The sequence below is a fragment of the Bombus impatiens genome, unplaced genomic scaffold (genome assembly GCF_000188095.3).
Source record: "Bombus impatiens unplaced genomic scaffold, BIMP_2.2 scf_0815, whole genome shotgun sequence".
NCBI lineage: Eukaryota > Metazoa > Arthropoda > Insecta > Hymenoptera > Apidae > Bombus > Bombus impatiens.
Window position 1 is genome coordinate 428,514 of NT_177234.1, and position 13,372 is coordinate 441,885.

General features: G+C 33.1%; 1 protein-coding gene across 13 annotated transcripts in view; it reads right to left on the reverse strand.

Moving 5' to 3' along the window:
• LOC100740471 overlaps nt 1–13,372 on the reverse strand; it is a 157,160-nt gene that overhangs the window by 100,940 nt on the left and 42,848 nt on the right. For 6 of the 13 annotated variants that reach the window (XM_003492669.3, XM_033323147.1, XM_012390559.3 and 3 more), the window contains exon 2: nt 6,348–6,432. The exons of the other annotated variants lie outside the window; for them this stretch is intronic. The gene's annotated coding sequence lies outside the window, so the exon portion shown is untranslated. The remainder of the gene's footprint in view (nt 1–6,347; nt 6,433–13,372) is intronic. 13 annotated transcript variants of the gene reach the window in all.

Below are 13,372 nucleotides of genomic sequence, written 5' to 3' on the forward strand. Positions count from 1 at the left end.
GCTCAGGGAGTCAGAAATTACAATAGGTCTAGAAATTAGTTTATGATCGTGGAATCACACGTTTGCGGACCAGACAAATTACTAGGGCTGTGTATCCTCACTATTTAGTCACATGTCGTAAATCCGTAACTCAGAGTATCTACATCGGCAATTAGTGAGCAGAATTCTTTCTCGGTGGAAGCTCGACTCCTCACTAACATTGAACCAACTTGGTGGATGCTCGAGAATTAGACGATTTATACGAGAGGGTAAAACCGTCATTAATTCACCGTAAACGTCTAGATCCAGTTACTTAATGTAATTTGTTTTTTTTTTTTTTCTAAAATGGATGTTTCATAAGCTTTTTTAACACAATGTTTTCATAATTCACAAGCATATCTGTACGGTATACATAGTTTAAAGTAGAACAAAATAAAACATTTGTATATCTCATCGAGAGGTTGATCCTTTAAGAAGGATTTTTTATAGTCGACACACCACCGTGCAAAAAACATCAATGTTCGCACGTGATTTTCACTAACACGAGCAGTAACGATACAATCCACACAAGCACTAGCAACGTAACTTTCCACGCGACTGAAATACGATTCAAGAAGCAAGAAGCTGCGTCGTGTAAAACGCACACAATGTTAACAAAGATATATCGTTCTACGGAAAAAAAAACCTGTGAGAAGAAAGTAACAAACCGAGAGAGAACTTCTTTATACATCAATCGGGGCGATTATTGCTGGAGAGTTTAGGACAATTTTTACGTGTCGTACGTGCAACAAGTTACGACCGTCATTTGTCTGAAAATAGTTCCGCTAACATAAAAAGAAACAACGAAAGGAATATTTTTACATTGCAGAAGAGGTAAACAACAAATATTCTACGCGTGGTAACGAGCAAAAGAATCACCGTAGAGAGAAAGATAAAATGGATTTAATCGATGGAAATAACAGTAAGACAATTTCGAAGAATATAGGCGGCGAGAAAACTACATAATGGAATTATTTCGCATAAAAGAATCGTAACGCAAAAGAACAACTGTGGAATTGCTGGAAACAGTAAATTCTGCATAAACCAAGATGCTATAAAGTTCTTACAATTAGAATGAGCCAGGCGGTAATACGAAAGAGGGTAATAACTGAACTGACAATAAAATCAATCTGACGGTAAAATCCTCTCAAATGGATAATTCTTGGGGTTATAATAGGCACTAGGAACGAACAAACGAGTAATGGAACATTCTTATCAATTTATAACCTCGTAGGAAGATGTAAAACAAGACTATGAAACCGTGATAGAAATCGTTATGAAGAAATGTTATTTTCCATTGAGATCTAATTTTATAGTTTGTACAATTCTAAAAATTCACCTGGAACTTAAGACTCTTGACTCGTTTGCGTTTAAACGTCATCGAAATTTTAAGATGTCGCAGAAATTTATCGGAACATGACCAACATACTTGAAAACATAATAAGAAGACAACGCTTGATCAAAACTGACGATTTCCACCTGTGTTTACAATGTTCAACGAACACCGGAAATAAAATAATTCTTGGTCCTCCGAAGGAAAATTTCAATCGAGATAAATCCAGTTTTTCGCGAGCTGCAGCGAATTCCTTGTTCCGTATCTTCCAGTCAACCTAGTCGCGATATTTTGCCAGTAAATCCGAGTGGAAGTAAACAGAGAAGAGAAGAGAAGATAAGAAATTCGAAGAGGGACGAGAATGTTGGAATAAAAGTGAAACGAGAGGCATTTCTTCATCGAAGGTTTTGCTGTTTCGTAGCGACGTGAACAAACGAACCTCTTGCTTTTTGATTAATGTCTCCGAGGAGACGAACAGATGAGAAAAAAGTGTCGTCGTGTTCTATGAAAGCTGCTCGGCAGCAAAAACATGGAAAATAATGGAGGAACAGGTGAAGATACGGGCTTGCAGATTGATGAGTGTTATGTTGAATAATGTTTCGAACAGACGCGTCTCGAAATGATGCGATTTGTTGGAAAATCTCCTAGCGTTCGCAACTAAATTGTTATTGTAATAGTGTTTATTGTATCAGATAACAGAGAGAATGTGTTAAATTATATATGAATGAAGCTTTAATCGAAATCTAGAATGAAATATAAATACGTATCGAAGACTAAACTGTATATAAATAAAGCTATATTAACACATATTCAATTTTTTATTGTTCATTATTAGATCAGTGGCACGTACACGTACACGCTTGTACATGAAATAAACAGTCAGCAACGAGCTAATATCGTTTGATTAAAAATTCGCGAACGATAAATATAATTCGCGTTTGTAATTAAAATGTCACGAGGACGAATATTTATGTGGATTTAACTTGGAAAGTGCGGAGACTGGTTGAATTCTCGTTGAATCGTAGATAATAATAGTATATAGAAGAGAGATCTTTCCTAGCGTCACGGCAATTTATCATAGCTGGAAAATAAAAGTATTTATCCACTCTAATCTGAGCATTCGACAAAATAAATGAGAAACGAGGTATAATCTGGAAATAATGAATTGAACTCGAAGATGGTAAGATTAATCAACGTTTCGTGTTGGAATAGCTAAAACAGGCAATCACCTTACTACAACATCGCTTATATGGATTCAGCTTCGAAACTGTTATTATAAATTCATCAAAAGATCTCCCAATTTACTCGAATTCATAAATAAATAAGACGGTAATATGAATTTCTATGTACATCAATTTATTATGAATACACGATAACGCGATATTCGATAAAAGATTTAAATGGCTAAAATGAAATCAAGTCGAAAATGAATATTATTTAAAGAAAAGTATCTGTATAAAAACGCTAATTCGAAATGGAGGAAAGAGGTTTCCACGTCTATAGTTTTCAGATAAAATCGTTGAACAAATGTTTTATCAATTACTACGAACAAATATCGGAAATTATATTGTACCAGTTACACATATGTTCGAAGTTTGAATAAATATTATTCGCTATTATCTTCTACATTATCGAAACTCTATCGAGTTCCGAGTAGACATTCGGAAAAATATTCATTTCCGCCCAGGATGCAGGGATTACGCGAACCTTCTGCAAATTTCCATCAAAACAAATACTTTGTTACCGCTCTAACAGTTTTTAGTAGTATTAATCCAGGAATATTCACGATAATGAAATAATTATAATTGTAGTATTTAGTACGTGCAGATTACGCGAATCTTTTATAAAATTGTGGTTCGATTATTTATTAACAGTTTCAATCATAAGTTATAAAAATTCCAGGAAAATTTTCAGGAAAATTACAGTTATACTGTTTCATACTACGATACAGAGGAGAATAATATTTGAAAAATTAAAAATATGAAATATAAAAATGGTTCTATAGAAAAATGTTCTATAGAAAAAAGTTTGTGCATTTTTTAGACTTCGTTAATATCGGTTAAATTAAACTAATTTTTCAGTTAATTAACAGAACTCTCATCTTCTGACTGCTACGCTTAATGAGATTTTATTCCATTATTATGAACCTCGCTCAGTTAGATCTTCATTAAAAACTAGATGAACGTAAAAAAGACAAAACCAGGCCCATGCAATTACAGCGATTGTACTGTTTTAATAAATTCTAATAACAACACAGTACAACTACGTAGAAACAGGATAAAATCGAGAGCAGATTGATTAAACGATTCAATCATTACGATGTTAGGAAGTATTTAACCCCGTTTTAATGGTCTTGTAAAATAACTCTTAGATTAATTAATTGCACCTACGATTTACTTTTACGGTATCTCAAAGCGTAAACAATTCGATATCATATGTTTTATACTAAAAACATCAATAACGTAATTTTTAATTTATATCAAATTATTTCATAGTTACACAATATTGTATCATAAAAATGTTCTTAATCTTCGATTGATACAATTCGCCTTTTCTTTTCCGTCACAATAATAGCCAATCGATTATTAAGAGTCAATAAACATCAACTTGACTATACTGCGACAAACATATACTACTGATTGTTGGAAGAAGAGCAATTTAACGAGAAAACTGAAACAAACCTTGTCTTTCTTCTTATACGTATACCCACCATCTTCGTTAACAAAGTAATCTATTTACACAACCATTCTTGTTTACACACACGTACATACGATACAAATAATGCATAGTCGTGTGTTTCTATGTGCAAATATTGAATATTATCAGATTGATGGAAAAATATCGTCCTTCTTATTCTTTAAAAGGAACAAAATTAAAAATATCGACGCACTATCTCTTGTTTGAAATAATACCTTTACACATTGAATTGATACATTGATATCAAATACTTACGTCCTTCAATGTCATTATAAATAAAGAATTAGCGTATTTTTTTCAAAATACTCAATAATTTTGTTGAATGAAATTATGAAAGAAAATACTCTTTTTTTAAATACGCTTACTAAACTGTTTTTATATAACAAGATGGTGCATAGAAATGAAGGAAATTGCTAAACTAATTTAATTAGAAAATATGTAATATGAATGTCTATTAAAGTTTGTAATTAATTGCAAGGTTCCATTAAAATTTCATATTAATTGTAACGTTCGATCGAACCATTACATTTCATTTCCTCAATGATATTGTCGAACATTATCAAACTCAACCTAATATACGCTATCTCAACCTTCTCGAAACGCAATCTCCAACTCCAATCCTCTATTATTTTTTCCAATTTTCCTGCTCTCGTATTCAATTAGCTCTGTAATAATTAACGAAAACACAATAACATCGCGTATGAATTATTTCACTGGCACTACGAGGCATTTTATCAAAACAATTCAAATTTATTAATTAGGAATGTAAATAGTCACGGCAGAAGTAAATCCTCTAGCGTATCCCCGCAGCTCGTCAATAATTTACACGGATGTTATCTTGTCGATCGTCAAAGCTCGTCGGCAGGAACATCTGCATACCGTGCAATTAATAGTTCCGCCCGATTATGGTAAACTGCGGCCTATACGTGAGTCGCGAACCGAATTAGTGGAACATTACTGCTAACGGTTACATTCCGTGCATCTTTATTCGGACAATAAGAGACAACACAGGAATATTGTTATCGTGGATAATCGAAGCTGCTTTTGATATATTACCATAATGAATTGCTGGAGAAATTAAATAATCGAACGTGATAAAAATAAGAAAAATTTGAAATTATCGAGTTTCTAGCTCTTTCATAATGTAAGAAAAATTTAAACAAGTAGCAATCATTTTTTCTAGACAAACTTCTTCGATATATTCTATGTATATATGTAAATTACAAAAAATGTTATAAATTAAACGGTGTTAAATGTTATAGGTAGTTTGAAGATTAATTAAAAAATTATAAGAAAGATACGAAATATGAAAAGAATGGTAATTGATTTCAGGCTGTAGTGCAAGAGAAGAATAGAATACTCAATTTCAAAATGTCCACCATCCCTGTCAATAAATAAATACGAGACTGAAAATAGTGTAGAAAATCAAATTCGTTAGTCAACGAAGTTCATTTCGATTTTATATCGCTTATTTTATTATATTATTTCAGTGAATCGATCATCGACACTGTTCCTTTTCGAAAATTTTCCACACGTAAAAAGTTAGTAACATGAAGTAACATAAAGCATAAAGTGGGACATATATAAAAACACCAAAAATTTTGTAACACCTTAGAAAATGAAAATTGATAAACAGGACGCTTTATTAAGTGTACAAATCAATCGGATGCCTTTATATGCAATTCGTCGTAACTCTGTTCTAAATTTAAAAATTTCTCTTATCATTGTAAGAATTCAATTATAGAATTTATTAAACTGTTTCTATTTAATTGATACTTTTATTTAAGTATTTAAATCATACTTTTGTTGATTATATTTTGTGTTATTCTACACCGCTGACTATCTGGAAGATTGAAAGCTATTTTGCTTTTAATAATATGTTTAATTGCGCAAATAACCGCCTAATTACAAATTACATGTGATAAAGGCACCGAATCAACTTGTACATTTAATAATTAAGCAAAACAGTTATGTTTCCAGCGAGTGTCGTTGCCGTACTTAGTAATTAAAAGAATAAGGTGTGCATCGAAAGTTTCATATTTTCATGATGCAGATATACACAGTCATTATACGATTATATCCTAACATAGCTGTTTCAATTAGTACTCGAAAGGAGTATAATTACTGTTGGATACAGTTTATACTCAGGGAGCTGAAATTGTAACAGCTATTAAGACACGTGTAAGAAAGGTGTTTTGCTTATGGTAATATCGATATAGTGACATGAAAAGAAAGTACATCAAGATTTCGTAGGGATATAATTAGTAGTCGCGATGTAGTTATCGATTAATTTACTCACAAGGTAAGTTACCCAGATGTTAAATTAGTTTTGAAGAAAAAAGACGGTCGAAGAAAAATGGTGTCAAAGTCCGTCATAAGCAGCTCTGAAAAATGAATATAAATAATTTTCTGTTTATTTCCAAAGTTCTTTCGTACACACACAAATAAAACAGTTAAAACGGAAACAAGAAACATCAATGTAGCATATGAGATCGATAACGGATGTTTAAAAATTTGTTAAATATTGTGATGGGGACATTAGTGATTTGAATGAAAAGTTTAACGCGCAAGCTCGAAACAAAATTTAGTGTATTAATGTATAGCTTAACATCCAACGAAATATTGAATTTTATCATCATACGGAAATTCTTCATAAAATTCTTAATATTATCAATTGTCTATTAGAATAATTTTAATACACAAAACATGGAAACTATTAACATTTTTTTATTAATTTTATAAATTTATACTTTACATTCTCGCGTATTAATGCTTTCGTCGATACTTCATGTTACTATTTGAAAAATATTTTTATTAATACTTCAATATTTTACATTTCCCGTTATTAATATTCTATAATTCCTACGTCACTACGCTATTCAGAGAAACTACGATTCGACACAGAGAATAGCAGAAAATGGCTTTTTCAAAAGTTACACGATCCCACAAAGTTACACTATTAAAGGAAACAAGATGAAATCGTGAGTAAAACTACGATCCCTTTAAAGTCGGGCAAAGGTAAAAGGCACACGTTTGAACGCCGTTCAGAAAAGATTTCCCTCCGATACTACCACTTTACCTTGACACGTGCTTTGCATTCGTCGTCTCCGTGTCTACGATCGATGAACCTCCGATTCGAGACGTACGAAAACGTCGACGAAAACTAGATTCGCCACGAAACGTGACGTGTCCCGGCCATGATTTTTCCCTCGCTTGAAATTTCACTGAAATTTCGGCACGTAACCTAATAATCGAACTTCGCTCCATAGAGACTACGAAAGCGAGTTTGCGACGAAAGCGTGAAACGACGACGTTTAAACGTCGAACGGGGTCGAACTTGGTTCCCAGTCTTTGTAATAGAATTATTATTGCGGAGTTACCCTTTTCTGCAGGGGTAAAAATAATAAGAGAGAAAGGAGGAGAAAGTTCGAAAGGGTCTTACACTTTGAAATTCGTGTTTTATTTGATTGATTTGGAAGTTTAGTTTCATGGAAGTATGAAGAATAGGGTGAGAGAAAATGATATGATTGGATTGATCTGTTGGATTTGCAATGTAGAAAAATTCAATCTAAATAATCTCCTTTCCTTTTGATAAGAGTTTGACGCTTTACAGAAAGAGCTTGGAAATAAAACTAATTGCATGACTCATTCACATATCAAATGTTCCTTATAAACGTGTATTTAACTTACTATCTTACAACAAAACATCAAACGACCTCAACAATTTCATAATTTGCCTGAATCCAATATCCCCAACAATTAGACGAAGTATATAGTATCGATATAATTTCGTTTCTTCGTCCTTTCTTTCTCGCATATCTTTCTTAAATCAAAGCGGCCCTTAAAATTAAATAAACTTGAATAAGTCAAACTCAGGATAGATCGCTCCGACATTACACATTCTCATCTTATCAAAAAAAAAAAAAACAGAACCTGGTACTCCGGTAAATATTGCAACACCGATAACACCATCGAACAACTACATTGCTACTGGACTAAAATTCGAGGAGGCAAGACGTAACTTAGAGATACTCAACAATATACAATCAGTTCTAACTGGTAGAACATAATGTAAAAAAGCTCCAAAGTTTCTAGAAGAAATGTACTTTCTTCACCGTCTATAGAAGCATACAAACCGTATCAACTTGCTAGCTAACAAATAACTAAATAATTACTTAATAAATAACTAAGATAGCTGTGCCAAGAGAGCTAAGCATGTAAATATTATTTAACATTTATATATATTGAATACACGTAATCACTAATGCCTCACCAGCTAATGTAGCAATAAACAAGAAATATAACAGAACTTAAATAACATATTCAAATATAAAACTAAGGAAATGGATTATATACTAAGCTTTCCTTAGAACCATGTATCCACTTTATCATCTTCCAATGAAACCAAACAGCCTGAAACCTTCCACAATTACCCAAACTCCGATGATTAAATTCCAACCGGTCCTTCGCCATGTCCGCAAACATCTCCTCCAATCAACGCAATTGTGAGAACCAAATATATTCAGACAATAGACCCCTGTCTTATGCCTAAGGAAATAATCTGCAAGACATACACAAGCCGCGGAAACGAATCGAAACAGGTCACACAAAGAGCCGAAAAAGGGACAGCTAACGATCGAAGGAACGCTCTGTCAGCCCCTCGTTGTCCAGGGACTTAAGCTCCATCGATTTCGCATGGGGGTTGCGTTGGCCCGCGATATTAGCCCCATGGCATGAAGTACGCGTGGCTTTTTCAACGGGATTTTACACAGAAAGGAGAAAGTATGGCCAAGAATAAAAGGGAAGCCATGGGCGATGAGATTGAAGGCGAGGAAAGATAAATAGGCGGCCGGAATGGCGTATTGGTGTTATGAAACGGGAAATCGCGACGAAAAGGGAGGAGCAGCGCACGTCGAAATCATGGTATCACGGGATTTCATTGGAAAATAAGGGGACAGAGTGTGACGTGACTTCGGATCTCGTTTGACAAGCTGGCTTGTCGGACCAACTCTGATTTTAGGATAGTTTGGTCGAATTTTAGTTGCAGAAGGTCCATCAGTGTGCTTTTTCACGATAATGTAACAAATCTGGATATTATGTAAATATTTGATTATTTGGAAAATTCGTGGACCACAATGGTGCAAAGATTCTACAATCGAAATTTAATGTATTTTTTACAAATTGCAATTTTTCCATCTCAGCTATAATGGCCATCGTCATTTCTTCAATGAGAATATCAATACATTGATTACAAAATATGTTTCCAATAATTCTTTGGAGACTACTTCATACGTAGTTTCATAAGAATCAATGATTTATATTTGAAATCTCTGTGTTGATATTACTGCAATTTCTTCGGTGTCTCATCTTGGAAATGGATTTATCGGACCCAATACGTTATGTCTTTCCCTTTCTTCTTTATCTTATAGTACACATTTTTATCAAAATCTTTTATTAACACGAACCTTACCACAGCCGTTCAAATGACTGGTTTCAAAATTCAATTAACATGGTACGTTCGTTACTATTTCTTTTGTTCATTTAACTTCATGTAAATTCTTACGTTATCTGATTAATCAATTTCTCAATTTCGTTGATATAAGAAATTACATAAAGTTAGATGGACAAAAGAAATAACAAGGAATATAGAATTTTAAATTAAATTTGAAAATGCAAATTTCTTTTTCAAATACAAATCCTAATTCATTTAATCCATAGACATTCTTTTGTAGACGATTCTCATAGCCACATTCACATTCTAGATGCTTGTCTCTACTGCGGAGACCACGATAGATGTATAACAGATGCCGTGACGTGGATGGGAAAGCAGTTGCACGAACGATGAACAAGAGACGTTGCTGGAGAACACACAAGCTTTGTCTAATTCCTATGAATCCCTCTGTAATCTATGAATTCTGCTGTAGGTTTACAGCACGCGCGGCACGAGCATGTAAAACATTGATTTAGACGAGCTTTGCGTCAGCAACAAGCATTCGTAGCTTCTCTAAAATGTGAAAATAATAGCCGAAAGTTTAAAAAAGGGTAGACGGAATTAAGATAATATTTTATAATATTTTACTCGTCCGAAAATCACAAATTTTTCCACATATTTAAAAAATCTGAAGATTAATTTACTCTTTTACTTGTATTTAAATTACTGTTTTAAGCTTAGCTTTTAAGGTTTCTTTTACAAATATCTAAAAAGTATGTAGGAAGGAATTACCACACAGAAGAAAGAAAGATACGATTAAAAACGATTCAAAGGATACATTACGGATAATTTCAAATAATTATGCTATCGCTTTATATTTAGTCCTTTGACAACGTAATAAAATAACGATGAATTGAAAACGAACGATTTAGAAAATTATTTCCTTCTCGTCGAGATTTCTTACGTGTTTCTAGAAATCTGCACTTGCACTTATTTACTCGTGTACGTTCACAATTGCACGTAAGATATAAGAATAAAAGTATTTGTCGGCAAGAAAGAGATCAAGATAATCGATACAACGAAATCGGGACAAGTTATATATGTCATAACTTAATATCTGGAAAGAAACTTGCAGCCAAACGTCATATTGATCGGTTTGATGCTCGAATTTCAGCGAGCTGACCGAGAACTGATTTCCAAGATCGGCATAGTTCCCGTGGCCCGCAAAATCTGGAATCGTGTCTGACGCGTCCGGGTCAGAATCAACAGTTTGCTCTATCGATTAGTCGCCACTCGCCGTGGCTTACGAAAAAGAGCGGAAGCGTAACCTTACTGACAACAGCAGGGAATCTTGGTGGAATCTAGGTTTCCACGTGTCGAGGGGGGCACGTTCTCGTTTCCAAGACAAACAATACTCGAAGACGCTCGATAAATGAAACGAAGAATAAATAAAAGTATTATATAAGAGCGCGATACTTTATCGTTCGTAAAATATTGTATTTCTGCTAGATTTAATGCATTCTTTATATATATATATATCGCGGTATAATTAAGAGTACAATCAGATAACGGGTGATTTTACACGAAAAAAAAAGTCGAAGATATGATATAAAATTTTATTATTGGAGGTATGGTTTTCGAGAATTTATTGATTTTATAAATTTATGAATTATTTTTTATTTTATGAACATTAAAGAGAAAGAGATTTCGTTGATTTTATTATTTTCGATTTGCATTTTGAAATACAAACAAATGCACTTGGTTTCATTAATTCTTCTTGACTTCGCAATCTTGAGCAAAAATATAGATCTTGTTCGGTTCTTATTTAAAAATCTCAGAGAAAAGTAAAAATTAATTTTATGAATGATTTTTTATTTTGAAACCATAAAAAATTTGATTGAATTTACGAATCAATCATTTTTCGTGGAGCCTCAAAGAAGAATAAAGTTAGTTACTTATCCACGACGTAATGTAACAGCATTTAATCGAAGCCCTCGAGATCTCCTCAACCAACGACATTACTTTTATATCTGTCGACAATTTATTTTTATTTCTCTCGATATCACGTCGATATTAAATTCATCTTCAACTAACCTCGTCCTAATTTCATTAATCCGATATTTACCCATGACCGAGACTTTTATTTACATTAATACTTTTACGTTGCCCTCTCCAATATCGATTTCTCGATATTTTGTTGTCATCGATTGTAGTTCACCTACGTATTTAATTAAAAAATATTTTATCGTATCTTTGCCTCGGTTCATCTTTTCAACGCGGAAAGGTGATATGAAACATCGATCGTGCTGCATTCAGAAAAAGGAAAACAACTTTCGTATTCGTATCGAATTTTTTAAATTCGAAGAACGTTTAAACGAAAGTTTAGTTTAGTTGGAAAAGCTAACACGAACCGATGTACGCAATTCTAGTTTTGTGACCTACTTTTCCATCGGTTATTTGTCAAAACTTGTTCAACCATGTGCATTTTATATTTACTACGTTCTAATAAATCTCGGTAGAAACAAATATTACGTGCTAACACAAACATTGTACGCAAAGTTGCAACAAGGGACTAGCGATCGTATGAATTATTACGTCATGGAGCCAGCTATTTGACGCTTTCGATATTCGATGGTTTTATCGTTTGAATACTTACACATATAAATGCACTTCTTTTCTGTGGAAAAAGTTTCATTCTATGATAAATTTCATATTTATAGATATTCACAAGCAATACATTTTACGTAACATTATACATATGTATATCAATAGAGAAAAGGAAACAAAGCCAAGGTATACTTCTGATAAATATTTCTTTTATTCTGAAATAATGGAGAAAGAAAAATTATACATGACACACTTATATTTTAAGTAAACGTAAAGTATTCAAATTACTGGATACAGTGCTTACGTTACGTTTTATACATTTGTCGTCAAAATCTTCATAAATTATTTGCAGACATTTTGCAACATAATATTTCAGTCTTACCTTTATCTATAAAACTGAACAGAGTAAAATTTGTATGGGAAACCTCAAAATACTTTGTGTACACAAAAGCTTTATTAATTTCACAGTTCAATATCTCTCGATTCTATTGGTTGGAAAAAGAAGCTTTCCATCGATAGGAAAAAAGGGATCATGGGTCCTGGTTGCCAGTTTAATTTGAAAATCGGAGATAGTGGTAGGGAAAACAGCAATTTCCGTAGCTGTATTCCCAGCCAAAAAGGAGGGTGCAAATCGGCAAGCCGTGACTGAATCAATTATCCGTCTCTGATCTTCCAATCCCTTCTGGTCCCATTTTTACACGCAGTTGAATTCAACGGATCGGTTCGTTTTCACCTTTCTTTCATCCTACGCTTATACCTCATTTCATTTCTCTGTTTCCTGTTTATGAAAATTCGGATAAATGAATATCTCGAATTGAGTCATAAAATGGGTGAATTTCGAATCACCCGATACGATGATTTATTTCAACGAGCTACAAGAAGATTGAAATGGTCTTTTGGATAATTATAGTGGAACGTGGTGGATTTTGGTGATTTATTTTAATTGCCGTAACGACAAGTGGAGAGGGAATTTTATTCGCTGGAAAATATCTTGACCAAGTTAAGGATACTTGATGAAGAACTGTGGAAATAACAGGTTTTGCGCTGCGAATTAATTGTTTTACTATTCTAATTGCTTTTTTAATTCATTTTTAATTCATTAGTGATCTTTGAACTGGTTGAATTATATACATCTTCGTTATCGGATGACGTAATTAGAGAAATTGTCATATTAGGTATAGTTGATATAAGTAACTATAATTATACAATAACTAATCGTAAAAATTGACATAATAATATATGATTAACTTGTGAATCAGTTTCCTCTGAAAATTTTATTCGTAATT